General features: G+C 46.3%; 1 pseudogene across 1 annotated transcript; it reads right to left on the bottom strand.

The window, feature by feature from the left end:
* Positions 1-1,061: 1,061 nt before the first annotated feature.
* On the bottom strand, positions 1,062-11,889 carry LOC311107022 (leucine-rich repeat and fibronectin type-III domain-containing protein 2-like; annotated as a pseudogene). Its single transcript has 2 exons — positions 10,564-11,889; positions 1,062-2,097 (listed from the first exon to the last, which is right to left on the bottom strand). The product of its transcript is annotated as a leucine-rich repeat and fibronectin type-III domain-containing protein 2-like (transcript).
* Between the last annotated feature and the right edge of the window lie 15 nt (positions 11,890-11,904).

The following is an 11,904-nucleotide window of genomic DNA, read 5'->3' as shown; positions in this document are numbered from 1 at the left end:
TTATTGACTTGCTGGAAGATCCAGTTGTGTCAAAGTGTTAGCCTCCTGGCAGAGGCAACCAGGTTTTTGGCTACAATCTTCAGGTATTTGGTAAAGTTCATGATGCCGTTGACCTTAACAAGGGCCACAGGACCAGTGGATACAAAATAGCCCCATTACATCAAAGATACATCACCATATTTTACCGTAGGTATGAGGTACTTTTCTGCATATTCTTCAGTTTTTCGACACCAAACCCACCACTGGTGTGTGTAATCAAAGAGCTCTATTTTGTATTAGTATAAAATATTATAATGTCCCTTTTTTTTTTTTGCATACAATATAGCTCAGTATTTCTATTATATATTTTGTGCAGTCTTTTTAGCTCATCCTTATCAAGGGTGCCAATCATTTTGGACCTGACAGTATATTGAGGTTTTTCATAATGCAAATATTGTAGTCGGAGCCCCGTCTTGTACAGAGGGGAAGAACAGTATTGGACAACGTGTGTTTGATCAGCATAATAAAACATGTACATTTGTTAAATTCATTACATATTTCAGATTCACTTACAGCAGTAGTAGTCCAGGGCCATGATTGGCCCATCATCTCAGCAACAGTAACAAGAGGGACTTTCACTGTTATGCCATTTTACAAGTCAACAAATACAGTGATTTTTTTCACATTCCTTGTGTCTGAGAAACCACGGCCCTCCTTAGGAACAACAGGCCTGCTTCCCATTTCCTAGGTTTCATTGCATGCCTTACTTGTAGTTTGTAGTTGACCATTACTGTGCGTTCCCTGACCCCATGTAGAGAACACGCACATACAAACACAAAACAACCTCACTCCACAAATCAGCTTCTTCCACCAAGCGTCGTTAGCCGACTACCCACTTGGGGGAACTTTGTACTTATCTGTCACAACAATGGAGGATTAACATTAATGAATTCCATGCTGGACGAGGAGGGAGGGAGGAGGCAGGGACTTCTCCTCTAGCCTGTGGGTCTATCAGAACTGAGGCGTATTGCCATCTCTCTGGGGCAGTGTTTTAGAAGACACAAAGCATGTCATCATCTCTCCTAGACAGTACTCTCCATGACCCACTCTTGGCTATCTAAGGTCCCCTTGCTCCCCCCCATATCCCCCTCCTCGTCACACTGTAGCAGCATGCCGTTCACAGACAGGCTCCTCTTAGTCCAGATGTTGCTGATGCGACGCGGATAGCTGCATACCGGCGTGTTGGCAGTGGAGGTGCTAGAAGCCTTCACTTGGTTTGTTTGTCTGTCTGCATCCATACAGTCCCCCATGTCAAACGACTGGCTCCTTTTTGGTTTGGAGTCCAGAGGCAGCATGAGCAGCCGGCTCAGCCGCGAGTCCATTGTCCGGCCCAGCAGGGGCTCCCTGTCCGTGTGGGGCCTATCGCCACCCGCCACCGGAGTGCTACTGCTGGAGGAGGGCTCCCCCAGGTCTCCCCTGCCCATGCCCTGGGCTCCCCGGAGCTCCAGGGAGTTGAAGGCCCCCAGCAGGTGATCCAGGTTGGCCCGGGGCTTGGAGGGGGCCGCCTGCCTCCACATGTTGGCCAGGGTGCTGTTGGGGCTGTAGGACCGCCCCCCGACCATCGAGCCTCCCGACGAGGACGAGGACGAGGACGAGGTGCTCTGGAGGGAGCCACATTTAAACTCCACCACCTCGTCCTGGAGAGTCACTTTGGCCTTGGGTTTGGGCAGGGGAAGGGGCACACCATTCTGTCCCAGCCGGCCCCCATTGGTCTGCGAGTGGGTGTCACTAACGCTGGTCAGCTTGCCTCTCCCCCCGTTGCCACCCCCCTCATGGTCGGTGGCCTTGTAGCGCAGCATCAGGATAACGATGAAGACGAGTAGCGTCGCCACGATGATGCCACCCACCACCAGGATCATGGTGCCCCCCAGGAACTGGCTGTGGAGAGACTGGCACTGGGTGTAGTCGTCGCGGGTGAAGAACTGGGCACAGCCCACCACGTTGGTGGCCGTCAGGGTGGTGGCTGTGTCATCCCAGGCGGCCAGGACACACAGATCGTACTTGGTCCCAGACACCAGGTTGGTCACCAGGAAGGCTTGGCTGGAGGCCGGGATCATCCTGTAGAAACAGAGAGGAAGAGTTAAACATGGTGATGACTGAGTCGAGTCAGCATAATCATTGTTGGACATCCGTGAAAACCTGGGAATGTCAGCTGTGAAAACCTAGTACATTTGATATAATTTAATTGATTTGGAGGATAATGCTTTTAACATACGGCTTTCTTGACACTATACATTTCATATCAATACATTGAAAAAAACTGTGCATGAGTGTTCTTTATAATGTAATTTCCACCGAATTAAAAGGAGGGCTTCCGTGTTCTTATGTTCATTCCTGAGGAGTTGTCCAGTGTTAAGTCTCTTTGTGGTTGCTGTTCTAGTCTAGCAGATAGCCAGCTGTAATTGGCTTTATCTCTCTAAACCATCTGTCCTGCTGCAGCAAACAGACGCTCCACCCCATGTCTGAGCCATGGAGCAGCGAGATGAATAAATAACCAGAACACAGAGGAAAAGAGTGAAAGGCTTCTGTAACAGCTAGAGCCTCTGATACCTGTGTTGCTCAGGCGAGTCTTAGACCGCTTGTAAGGGAGGAACCTGTCTGAGAACGTGACTAGTTATGTCCAGGGAACTGGCTCAGAGCTGATAACATCCTGTCAATTGTTCGACAACATCAGTCATTCAGTCACACTATCTGGCCATGCACACCCATGTGATAAGCTGGCCATAAAAACCTATGTGATAAGCTGGCCATAAACACCTATGTGATAAGCTGGCCATACATTTACATTTACGTCATTTAGCAGACGCTCTTATCCAGAGCGACTTACAAATGGGTGCATTAACCTTATAGCCATTTTTATTAAATTTTTTGGGAGGTGGGGTAAGGGGGGGGTAGAAGGATTACTTTATCCTATCCCAGGTATTCCTTAAAGAGGTGGGGTTTCAAGTGTGTCTGGAAGGTGGTGAGTGACTCCGCTGTCCTGGCGTCGTGAGGGAGCTTGTTCCACCATTGGGGTGCCAGAGCAGCGAACAGTTTTGACTGGGCTGAGCGGGAACTGTGCTTCCGCAGAGGTAGGGGGGCCAGCAGGCCAGAGGTGGATGAACGCAATGCCCTCGTTTGGGTGTAGGGACTGATCAGAGCCTGAAGGTACGGAGGTGCCGTTCCCCTCACAGCTCCGTAGGCAAGCACCATGGTCTTGTAGCAGATGCGAGCTTCAGCTGAAAGCCAGTGGAGTGTGCGGAGGAGCGGGGTGACGTGAGAGAACTTGGGAAGGTTGAACACCAGACGGGCTGCGGCATTCTGGATGAGTTGTAGGGGTTTAATGGCACAGGCAGGGAGCCCAGCCAACAGCGAGTTGCAGTAATCCAGACGGGAGTTGACAAGTGCCTGGATTAGGACCTGTGCCGCTTCCTGTGTAAGGCAGGGTCATACTCTCCGAATGTTGTAGAGCATGAACCTACAGGATCGGGTCACCGCCTTGATGTTAGCGGAGAACAACAGGGTGTTGTCCAGGGTCACGCCAAGGCTCTTCGCACTCTGGGAGGAGGACACAACGGAGTTGTCAACCGTGATGGCGAGATCATGGACACCATAAACACCCATGTGATAAACTGGCCATAAACACCCATGTGATAAACTGGCCATAAACACCCATGTGATCAGCTGGCCATAAACACCCATGTGATAAACTGTCCATAAACACCCATGTGATAAACTGGCCATAAACACCCATGTGATAAACTGTCCATAAACACCCATGTGATAAACTGGCCATAAACACCCATGTGATAAGCTGGCCATAAACACCCATGTGATAAACTGGCCATAAATACCCATGTGATAAACTGGCCATAAACACCCATGTGATACGCTGGCCATAAACACCCATGTGATAAGCTGGCCATAAACACCTATGTGATATATAACTGTATGAGAATAACTATAACCAATGATGCCATAACTTTTCTTGCTCATTGTTCTGTGTGTTCTGATAACTTGTTCCACACTAATACTGTAGCAAAAGATGCATTATCAAAAGTTGATAATATTTCCTGTTTTGGTCCTCAGGGGATGTAATCTATTACACAGTGATAATTGCTTGCTTGGCATGGGCATGGGAGGGAGGGAAATTCCAGTGCTTAGTGAGGGTTTTGCCGGGCGCTGCTCTGTCCTGTGACTGATTCATTTCAGGCCGTCTGCGTTGACTGTTTCATTCAGCTGAATTCAAATACATCGGGACAAAGTGGAACTCAGGAAAAACGTCTGGCTGTGCTTATCATGAGGAGATTAATACCAATTTTTTCCCCCACCCCCTTCGGGCGTTGAAAGGCAATTTGGAGATTGCTTTGCATCGTTTCCAGTGACGGCATGAGGCCTTAAAATTAATCGGAGCGAGAGAGGGAACTTAAAAATTGCTTCTGGGAAGGAAATGTAGTGGGGAAGGGGAGAGGGATAGACAGCAGTCAGCCACAGTTACCCTCTTCCTCCCAAACAGTTTAAAAGCTATTGTCAGTTACAGTTTCAACACACTTCCTCATTGGCAAGAAAAACAACAACAGTGAAAACAAACAAACAAATCATTACTTCTGGCTATAGCATTTATCCCACTCAAGTTAAAGTATTTTATGGCTAACCCCCCCCCCCCCCCCCCCCCCCCATAACTCATTATTTTCATTGATTTCTTAAGGCGGCCTCTCTCTGGTTAACAGACAAGGTCATGCCATGCCAAATGGGTCTCTTGCTCCATTGATTCAGCCTAAATGTCAGGGTGCTGGGAAATGTGATTATGCTTATATAAGCAAAAATACCTAATGGGCTCTGCACTCTCTCCTAGGGCATTTATTGGGAGATGCTGCTGAATTTTACTGTAGCGGTAGTGGGGAGATTAAATGGAACTTGATGCTCGCCTGTGTCTGTGTCCATACCCAAACGAGGGCATTGCGTTCATCCACCTCTGGCCTGCTGGCTCCCCTACCTCTGCGGAAGCACAGTTCCCGCTCAGCCCAGTCAAAACTGTTCGCTGCTCTGGCACCCCAATGGTGGAACAAGCTCCCTCACGACGCCAGGACAGCGGAGTCACTCACCACCTTCCGGAGACATTTGAAACCCCACCTCTTCAAGGAATACCAGGGATAGGATAAATTAATCCTTCTACCCCCCCTTACCCCAACCCCCCCCCCCCCCAAAAAAAAAAAAAAACATTGTAAAGTGGTTATCCCACTGGCTATAAGGTGAATGCACCTATTTGTAAGTCGCTCTGGATAAGAGTGTCTGCTAAATTACGTAAATGTAAATGTAATACCCTTGAGTGTATATCCTGCCATAAAACATCCTGCTATGGTCATTATATAATGGATGAGTACATTTAGAAAAACAGCAAACTTTGGCAGTGTCAAACAGTGCAACTGTACTATTAGCTCAAGGTTTTTTTAGTGTTTTGGCTTGTGTTGCTAAGCTCAAGGTTTGGTTAGTGTGTTGGCTTGTGTTGTTAAGCTCAAGGTTTGGTTACTGTTTTGGCTTGTGTTGCTAAGCTCAAGGTTTGGTTAGTGTGTTGGCTTTGTTAAGCTCAAGCTTGTTGCCTCTACAAATAATAAATAAGCATAAAAGAGCTTGTAAACTCTCTTTTTTGAATAACATTGACTTTTCAAATAAAAGAGAATCCTCCTACTAGCACATCAATACACACAACGATTACAATAAGGGTTGTTAAATCCAAAGCTAATGATCGCTAGAAAACTCTTCATCATAACTGTTAAAAAGATGATCGCATCAATATCTGCCTCTGAATTCTGCCTGAAACGCACCATTAATATGCAAATGCAGATCCCATTTCCCTCCTGTAAAAAGACTCTCTAAACCTTGTTGAATGCCTGAATATTTCATTACGTTATAACTGACACGGGACGTTATCTGTTCACTCGTACCCAAATCGGACACATTTTAAAGACCACATTCTCAAGTATGAATGTCTTGGCCTAAGGATAGGTTCAACAGATAAAATATCAAATGGGTCCAGGGCAAGGCTCTAGATGGGCAAGATTCCTATTTTTGTCTAAAGACTAATGGGTATGTCATGTTTTTTTTTTGGGGGGGGGGGGTACTTATATTTGGCCGTTACACACTAGTACAAGTGGAAATCTGTTTTTTTGCATGGGCAGGGTCACCATCGTCCAGCGCCCCTGGAGCAATTGGGGTTAAGTGCCTTGCTCAAGGGCACAATGACAGGTTTTCACCTTTTTGGCTCTAGGATTCAAACCAGCGACTTTTCGGTTATTGGCCCAACACTCTAACCTGGAGGTTATACGCCCCTATGTTAAACATGTAGGGTGTGGCGTACCGCAGGGCAGCTCTCTAGGCCCTCTACTCTTTTCTATTTTTACCAATGACCTGCCACTGGCATTAAACAAAGCCTGTGTGTCTATGTATGCTGATGATTTAACCATATACAGTGGGGGAAAAAAGTATTTAGTAAGCCACCAATTGTGCATGTTCTCCCACTTAAAAAGATGAGAGAGGCCTGTAATTTCCATCATAGGTACACGTCAACTATGACAGACAAAATGAGATTTTCTTTCCAGAAAATCACATTGTAGGATTTTTTATGAATTTATTTGCAAATTATGGTGGAAAATAAGTATTTGGTCAATAACAAAAGTTTCTCAATACTTTGTTATATACCCTTTGTTGGCAATGACACAGGTCAAACGTTTTCTGTAAGTCTTCACAAGGTTTTCACACACTGTTGCTGGTATTTTGGCCCATTCCTCCATGCAGATCTCCTCTAGAGCAGTGATGTTTTGGGGCTGTCGCTGGGCAACACGGACTTTCAACTCCCTCCAAAGATTTTCTATGGGGTTAAGATCTGGAGACTGGCTAGGCCACTCCAGGACCTTGAAATGCTTCTTACGAAGCCACTCCTTCGTTGCCCGGGCGGTGTGTTTGGGATCATTGTCATGCTGAAAGACCCAGCCACGTTTCATCTTCAATGCCCTTGCTGATGGAAGGAGGTTTTCAATCAAAATCTCACGATACATGGCCCCATTCATTCTTTCCTTTACACGGATCAGTCGTCCTGGTCCCTTTGCAGAAAAACAGCCCCAAAGCATGATGTTTCCACCCCCATGCTTCACAGTAGGTATGGTGTTATTTGGATGCAACTCAGCATTCTTTGTCCTCCAAACACGACGAGTTGAGTTTTTACCAAAAAGTTATATTTTGGTTTCATCTGACCATATGACATTCTCCCAATCCTCTTCTGGATCATCCAAATACACTCTAGCAAACTTCAGATGGGCCTGACATGTACTGGCTTAAGCAGGGGGACACGTCTGGCACTGCAGGATTTGAGTCCCTGGCGGCGTAGTGTGTTACTGATGGTAGGCTTTGTTACTTTGGTCCCAGCTCTCTGCAGGTCATTCACTAGGTCCCCCCGTGTGGTTCTGGGATTTTTGCTCACCGTTCTTGTGATCATTTTGACCCCACGGGGTGAGATCTTGCGTGGAGCCCCAGATCGAGGGAGATTATCAGTGGTCTTGTATGTCTTCCATTTCCTAATAATTGCTCACACAGTTGATTTCTTCAAACCAAGCTGCTTACCTATTGCAGATTCAGTCTTCCCAGCCTGGTGCAGGTCTACAATTTTGTTTCTGGTGTCCTTTGACAGCTCTTTGGTCTTGGCCATAGTGGAGCTTGGAGTGTGACTTTTTGAGGTTGTGGACAGGTGTCTTTTATACTGATAACAAGTTCAAACAGGTGCCATTAATACAGGTAACGAGTGGAGGACAGAGGAGCCTCTTAAAGACGAAGTTACAGGTCTGTGAGAGCCAGAAATCTTGCTTGTTTGTAGGTGACCAAATACTTATTTTCCACCATAATTTGCAAATAAATTCATTAAAAATCCTACAATGTGAATTTCTGGATTTTTTTCCCTCAATTTGTCTGTCATAGTTGACGTGTACCTATGATGAAAATTACAGGCCTCTCTCATCTTTTTAAGTGGGAGAACTTGCACAATTGGTGGCTGACTAAATACTTTTTTCCCCCACTGTACATGTCAGCAACCACAGCTAATGAAATCACTGAAACCCTTAACAAGGAGTTGCAGTCAGTTTTGGAATGGGTGGCCAGTAATAAACTGGTCCTAAACATATCTAAAACTAAGAGCATTGTATTTTGGTACAAATCATTCCCTAAACTCTAGACCTCAGCTGAATCTGGTAATGAATGGTGTGGTTGTTGAACAAGTTGAGGAGACTAAACTACTTGGTGTTACCTTAGATTGTTAAACTGTCATGGTCAAAACATATATATTCAATGGTTGTAAAGATGGGGAGAGTCCTGTCCATAATAAAGAGATGCTCTGCTTTTCGGACACAACACTCCAAAAATAAAGTCCTGCAGGCTCTAGTTTTGTCTTATCTTGATTATTGTCCAGTTGTGTGGTCAAGTGCTGCAAAAAAATACCTAGTTAAGCTGCAGCTGGCCCAGAACAGAGCGGCATGTCTTGCTCTTAATTGTAATCAGAGGGCTAATAAAAGTACTATGCATGCCAGTTTCTATTAGCTAAGAGTTGAGGAGAGACAGACTGCATCACTTCCTCTTTTTATAAGAAACATTCATGTGTTGAAAATCCCAAATTGTTTGCATAGTCAACTTACATACAGCTCTGACACACACACTTACCCCACCAGACATGCCACCAGGGGTCTTTTCACAGTCCCCAAATCCAGAACAAATTCAAGAAAGTGTATAGTATTATATAGAGAAATTATTGCATGGAACTATACATGTATATATTGCTCAAATAAACAGCAAACCTGGTTTAAAAAAAAATATGATAAAGCAACACCTCACGGCACAACGCCTCTCCCATATTGGACCTAGATATTGTGTGTATGTATTGATATGTAGGCTGTGTGTGCCGTTTTTAAATGTATGTAGTTCTGTCCTTGAGCTGTTCTTGTCTATTAATGTTCTGTATTATGTCATGTTTCATGTTTTGTGTGGACCCCAGGAAGAGTGGCTGCTGCTTTCGCAACAGCTAATGGGGATCCTAATAAAATACAAAATACCAAAACTAACATGTTTCTCTGTGATGCAAGATGTGTGGAGCGTGGATCCACCACCACTCTCCTCGACTCCAGCTAATAACCAATAATAGTGGCCCCAGGATCTTGCTATCATTTCTGAAACACATCGCCAAGCCGAAGAGAAGCATAGGCATTAAATCACATGGGATGGGACAATCAAACCATTATATGGTAAAGGATTGCTCTGAGGGACTCATTGCAATTCAACTGAAATATTAATGAAGTTCCGTGTCTGACGCATAACTTCCATTACTATGTCCACGTATAGCACCTTCCTTGCCTTCTATTACTGCTTATACAATCCTGATGGATTAAGATAATGCGCTTAACATATTCATGATCTGGGTATATATTCTATCCTGCTCTAACCATAGGGTAAATACATATACTGTGTCATATTGTCCTCCAAGCCCTGCATCTTTTATCCCGATTCAGGTTTGGCAGAGAAAAGAGAAAACACTTATGATTTTCTACAGATTTGTTTTGAAGAGGTAGAAGGACTGGTTTTCTAATGGGGAGTCATACTGTATGTGATAACAAGCTCTACAGTGACTATAGGACTGCATATCATTCTTTTCATGGCAGGTATAGTACAAGTTAGAGTTAAGAATTTAGATTCCAATCCCTTTTTTAAATAAAGTTGACATAATAAACTAGAAAACGATCATAACCAATTGTAGTGGTAATGATAAGCAGATATAAATACTGTCTGATGAGATATAGACCTATATGTCACTAAAGGGTTACAGCACAACTCTCAAAGGCTATGGCTGAAATGATCTGCCTTTCTCTAGGTTTTAACATAGTAACTAATTTAAATGGCATTAAATAATTGGATTTCCTTTCCGGCTGGTTTCACAGTCGTTTGGAGATGTGCTAATATACTATATATCAGCTTCCTGTAATACACTTTCAGCATCATCAAATAGCTGCTGTAGTGGATTGACAGAATATCCATCTATTAAGCTTAGGGATGAAATTCCCTTATTTATGGCCTACTTAGCATAGTGGAGCCGATGCTCCATTTCATCAGATGATGAAAAAGGCAGTGGAAAGTGAAGAGTGAGTTGTTTCGCTGTCTAACAATTCAACGGACAGAAAGAAACGATGGATGATGGATGGATCACTAAGGATCAACAACACCATTGTAGGCTATATTGTTATGGAAGCTGGGTATGAAAGTTGCTGGTTCTGTACACATGGCAGTGTTATTGATACTGTGTATTTTGTTTACTGTAAACAGCATCATTTACTGTTTGGTACAATCCATCTATCTTTTGTGAAAGCTGAGAGACACATTATCTTTAGTTAAACAAAACAAGTCACTTGTTTTAAGCGTCTCTTCCGTCTTTTGTTCCCTCATAGATCAAGGCTATCAGTGTTCCTTCTTCTCTGAAAACAAAGGAAACATGAAAAAACAGTCTGGCTTTGTTACCTGTAGATGAGGACTTCGTCGTCGGAACAGTTGTACTGGAGCTGGTACATCTTTACCTTGGGCGCTGCCTTGCTGACGGTCCACTTAACCAGGGCTGAAATGGCTGTCACCTCTGACACAGTGACCACTTTCTCCAGCGGTGTCTTTGGAACCCCCTTGCTTATCCTGGTGGTGCCGGTGATGTCCGAGAGGCGGGACTTGGGCTGCGAGCCCTGACCGGTGCCGTTGCTGAGGTGGGGCAGCTGGATGATTGACAGATCCACTGAGGCGGTGGACTCCCCGGCCACATTGGCCGCGATGCAGGTGAAGGTACCGTAGTCCTTGGAGGTGGTGATGAGGATCTCCAGGGTGCCGTTGCCGTAGATGACGGTACGGGACGAGTTGCCAAGGACACGATCGTCGGGGGCCATCCAGTGGATGGTGGGGGTGGGGTCTCCAACGGCCTCGCACCTCAGGCTGGCCGCCTGGCCCTCCAGCACCAGCATCCTGTGGGTGTGCTGAGTGATGAGGGGCGGCTCGCACACAAACTCCTCCTCCCTCACATACCAGAAGTAGCGTCCCTTCAGGTTGGAAGGGGAAGCGCAGGTCTCCTGGTCGTCGTCCCTCTCCAGCCGCCGCAGCCATAGCACCTCACAGTTACAGTGCAGGGGTTCCCCCGATGCCAAGAGACAGCTGAGGGGCGTAGGGAGTGGTCATCACCACTGAATCCTGGGCCCTGGCGAAGATGGGGTCTGGGGGCAGCTTCTGGAGTCGGTTGGAGGTGAGATCCAGGCGAGCCAGTCTCTCTAGATCCGTAAAGGTCCCCTCAGGGATGAAGACCAGGAGGTTATGGTCAAGACTCAACTGGTGTAGGGAGACCATCTGCTTGACTGAGTCCCAGGGCAGGCTCCTCAGGTTGTTGTAGGACAGATCCAGATCCTCTAGGGAGGGGGCCAGATCTTCCAAGGCCCGGTCCGAGATGCGTCCCAGTTGGTTGTTGTTAAGGATGAGGTGCTGCAGGTTGACCAGGCCCCGGAGATCATCAGGACCGAGCTCTGTGAGGCGGTTGTTGTCAAGGTGTAAGGAGCGCAGGGTCTCCAGGTCGATGAAGGAGAAGGGCTGGATGTAGCTGATGGTGTTGCGGCTGAGCGTCAGGTCCACCAGGTCGGTCATGTTGGCAAAGTCCTGCTGGGTGATGCGGAGGATGTAGTTGCCGCCCAGCCGGAGCTCTACAGTGCGCCGGTCAATGTCCAGTGGGACGAAGAGCAAGCCTTTGGAGGGACACAGGGTCCCCAGGGACTCGGACAGGTTCTGGCAGACACAGTACTTTGGGCATGCATGGGCCATCAACACTGTGGTTCC

Source organism: Coregonus lavaretus (genome assembly GCF_964263955.1).
Source record: "Coregonus lavaretus genome assembly, chromosome: 31".
NCBI classification, from domain to species: Eukaryota; Metazoa; Chordata; class Actinopteri; order Salmoniformes; family Salmonidae; genus Coregonus; species Coregonus lavaretus.
This window is presented reverse-complemented; position numbering and strand designations above follow the sequence as displayed.